Source organism: Jaculus jaculus, chromosome 7 (genome assembly GCF_020740685.1).
Source record: "Jaculus jaculus isolate mJacJac1 chromosome 7, mJacJac1.mat.Y.cur, whole genome shotgun sequence".
NCBI lineage: Eukaryota > Metazoa > Chordata > Mammalia > Rodentia > Dipodidae > Jaculus > Jaculus jaculus.
In genome coordinates, this window is record NC_059108.1 from 94,831,190 (window position 1) to 94,835,695 (window position 4,506).

A 4,506-nucleotide genomic window follows, 5' to 3' on the forward strand; every position below is an offset into this window, starting at 1 on the left:
GAAACCAACTGCCCTCTAATTGGGCCGGAGGCCTGCTCTATGGGAGAGAATACATCCTTGATACTGAAAACTTAAAACAAGGGTAGTCATGAGCCCTAGGGGTGTAACAACTGATGCTGGCTGGCTAAATGTATATACTATGCTTATCAAACTACCCAGTAAGCACTTCTTTTAATGTTCATACCCTTAAATTAATATTACTCTCACATTTGGTAGAGAATTGTCTCTTCTCAGATGGGAGTGACCTTGGGATATCTCAAAAGGCATCATGTTGCTGGAAAGAAGTGACTGCTCAGTGAAGAAGTGAATGCTCAGTACTGCAATACCTCTACCTCTATCACACCTTTGAAGGCTCAGGGTCTATATTGGAAGAGGTGTTAGAAAGAATGTAAGAGCCAAAGGAAAGGTAGGATTCCTTACAATGTACTCTCTCCAGACACAAAATGGCCTGCATATACATGACCTCACAGTGCTTGACACTACCTATACAAGACCATCATACTCAGAGGAAAAGATCATGACATCAAAATGAAGGAGAGTCTGATGGAGATGGGGAGAATGTAGTTTCAAAGGGGAATGTGGGGGGAGGGAGGGTATTACCATGAGATATATTTTATAATTATGGAAGTTGTTGATAAAAAAAATTAAAATACTACAAGAACAATGGTCTTTTGAGCTACATGTACTTTGGATGCCATCATACAGATACACACCATTCTATTATATCAGCTTTCCTTGCTCACTTCTTGTTTTTTTCTACCAAGAATTATGGTTCATTCTGTGTGCTAAGATAATGTTCCAGCTACATTTAAAGTGCAGTGTCTTTATCTGGAATCTTATTTTCGAATGTTCTTATTGAAAAACAAACATTAGGTTCATTTTGTGAATCAAGGCAGAATCTTTCCCATTGAATACTTGCAATGCCTCTGCTTACCCTTTGGATGAGAATGGAATGTGGAACTATTATATGTGTGCACAATATGTGAGTGTATATATGTGCATATGTAGAACATCTATAGAAAATGTACTTAAATTTTCAATGTTAGTCAGTGCTAGGCTAATTAAAGTAAACACCCAACAACCTTCTCTTCAAGTACCTCACATTGAGTACAGCCAGTGTATTTGTTTGATTGTACTTCAAGTTTATGATATGAGTTTAAATATGGATAAATTCACATAAAATTACATATTGCCCATAAATATATACTTACAATGTTTGAATATTTCTGATGTATACCATAGATACGCATATGTGCAATATACATTTAATATAAAGGGAAGGAAATTATTCTAATAAACTTAATGAAAAAAAATAAAATAAATGCAATTTGTGATGGATATAAATTTATAACATCTATGAAATCCTGACATCATATGCTATTTAGTGTATAGAAATTGGCAATAGATAATTCTGGAAAGAAACACAATTGCTCCTTTTGTTCTGCTTCAAAATTGTCCTGAGGTCCATTTGATTTCTGTAGCCAAGTCTTTTTGGCTGAGCTTGTATAAAATGTAAAAAAAAAAAAAAAAAAAATCAGAAGAAATGGTCCCTGTATTGTGTGAATGTAAAAATTATATATTTTGTGAAAATTAAAGGAATTAGTGAGAAATACATTCCAGACAATGGCAAAAATGTTCCCTATAAAATTTTGAAAAACATATCTTCCATTAAAAAAGAATGAAGCTATGATGATGTGCAGTCATGAATGATCCTTTAATATTGCTTCAGATCTTGCCACCATAACCTGAGTGGACTGTGTGCCTTTGGGGAGTAAAGCTTATTCAGGAGGTCAGAACTGAGACAAGTAAAAGTGTGGCTGCTTCCAGTATGGCAAGCTGGTATTTCACATGCCTCCTCATTTGTATTTCCAAGAAGAAAAAGTAATTCTGTTTCTAATATGCCAAAAAGGTAATTGAAAATTTCAGTTAAGTATTTATTTAGTATTATGCCAATATTATTTTTATAAATATGTGTGACTGAAAACTACGCAACATTTAAAATTTTATGTATTCCTGTCATGAATATCAATTTACATTCTATTTTGTGAGAAACTAATCAGTTCCTCTCTTTGTTTCTTCATTGTCATATAACTTATTTAATAATGATTTAAGACTTTTATTAGGAAATTTCTATGCATTTTTTTTGTATTGTGCAATTAAATTTATTTATTGACTGTCATTCATCAGGCAACTATATTCTAGTCTAAAGTGCTTATAGTACTTGAAATTATTTAAAGTTTCTTGGTTAAATCCAAATAAATCATTTTATTTCAATAAGTTGGTACCATACATACAACTACTATAAAGTCATTGTTTCCTTCATAATATATTGTGTAAAATGTTAGGTTTTATCTGGTGTATTACAATAGTGAAATTCAGCACAATTCCAGTTAATCTTAAGTTTTTAATTTTTGTTAGTCTAAATGTCTACATTTCTAATTTTTTTATAAGTTTATTATCAATTTCTGTAAATACAGTTTTCTTTTCAAACTAAATTATGCAATTTAAATTTTTGTTGTCATAATATAGTGGCAATATTGTGTGTTAGATCATATTAAACTTGTTTCTACTTAATATTTAGCTGTTTGCCTCAAAGGAAATTTCATATATATATATATATATATATATATATATATATATATATATATATATAATGTTTTTATTTGTTATTTAATCTGAAGTATGAGAGTATATTATTCAAATATAAAATTCCTTAATTCAATCAAAAATGCTTTATTTATATACATGAAATTATCTAGTAATGATTTAATGCAACAATATATTATCTAAGCCAGTAGTGGTGGTGAATGCCTTTAATCCCAGCACTTTGGAAGCAGAGGTAGGGGAATTTCTGTGAGTTTGAGACCACTCTAAGACTACAGATTGAATTCTAGGTCATCCTGGGCTAAAGTGAAACCCTACCTTAAAAAACTATATATATATTTGTATATATATATATATCTGTGTGTGTGTGTGTGTGTGTGTGTGTGTGTGTGTGTGTGTTCAAAAGAAGTAGTTGTTGGTTGACATTAAAGGTTCATTGAAAGTTTGTGATCAGGGATTAAAGGTCACTTTGGAGCTCGAGAGATGGCTTAGCAGTTAAGGCACTTGCCTACAAAGACTAAGGACCCAGGTTGGATTCCCCTGTACACATATAAGGCAGACACACAAGGTTGTTTATGCATCACTTTGGCTAGCAGGAAAAAAAAAAATTATATTCACGGTTGGGAACAAGCACAGTGTGGCTCAGGAATCTTTTTTTAGCCATAGTCATCAATTCCTAAAAAAAGTAAAGGAACATGGGTATTAAGCATGTATGCAGTGAAGTGAATCTCTTAGAGCAGGAAAGGCTTTTAAATAAAAACCAGAACTTATAAAAGCTGGGGAAGATTAAAATAAAATAGAATCAAATATTTCTAATTAACATTTTGCAAATTTTATGTGGCCCAATTTGATATTTTGATGTATCTATGCATTTAAAATAATTATGCTAGGCTACTTAATATGTATAGTGTATACTTATAGTTCGCAATGAAAATATTTGAAATATATTCCTTCAGCAGTTTTGGAATGTGCAGTAACTTGTTACTACCTATGATCACTATAATGTAAAAACCTCTAACACTTATTCCTGTCATATAACTGAAAGTGACACATTCACCAATGATCTATCAACAAAAAAAAGTGACTAAGAAAATATATTATAGATGTACACAATGAAATTCTATTTGGTGTTTAGAAAGGAAGAAATTTTTCTCAATTACAAAATGAATACAATGATGTGATAATTTCTGAGCACATATCTGATTATTTCATGTGTAATCTAACTGCTGAGTTTCATGGACAAAGATAAAATTATTTCTTTATATAAATCAAATTCTTTCATTGAATAGTAACTCAGATTGAAGGTACCTTTCTTTTAATGAATTCTTTTTCTTGCATTTTATTTCAAGTATGTATATGCAGTTATCATATTTTTAAGTTTAAGCTTGTTTTTAAATGACTCATGCAAATATTTATCAGTATTGGCTTACTATAAAAATATGCAAAGCTAACCATTCATGGTACTTCACACCTTTAATCCCAACAGAAGTAGGAAGTTGTGTGTTTGAGGCCAGCCTGAGACTGTATTATAAATTCCAGATAAGCCTAGGCTATATCCAGACCCTATCTCAACAATCCAAACCAAGCCTGGTGTGGTGGTCCACACCTTTAATCCCAGCACTTGGGAGGCAGAGGTAGAGGATCACCAAGCATTTGAGGCCACCCTGAGACTACATAGTGAATACTAGGTCAGCCTGAGCTAGAGTGAGACCCTACCTTGAAAAAAAAAAATAAATGAATGAATAAATTATTTCAAGCAGCAGCTGGTTGTAACACCCAAAAGTAGCCCCACAAACACACCTAATCCATTAAGGCCACATGTCTCAAATTGCTGTCAGTTGGGGATCAAGTGTTCAGAATCATGTTTTATAGGGGATATCAGGACTCTTGAGTCAGCATCAG

At 32.2% G+C, this 4,506-nt stretch overlaps 1 non-coding gene across 1 annotated transcript; it reads left to right on the forward strand.

The window, feature by feature from the left end:
* Window positions 1-3,767: 3,767 nt before the first annotated feature.
* LOC123462667 lies at window positions 3,768-3,841 on the forward strand. The gene has a single exon (XR_006638449.1). It is a non-coding gene; the product is annotated as a small nucleolar RNA SNORD121A (small nucleolar RNA).
* Window positions 3,842-4,506: the final 665 nt, after the last annotated feature.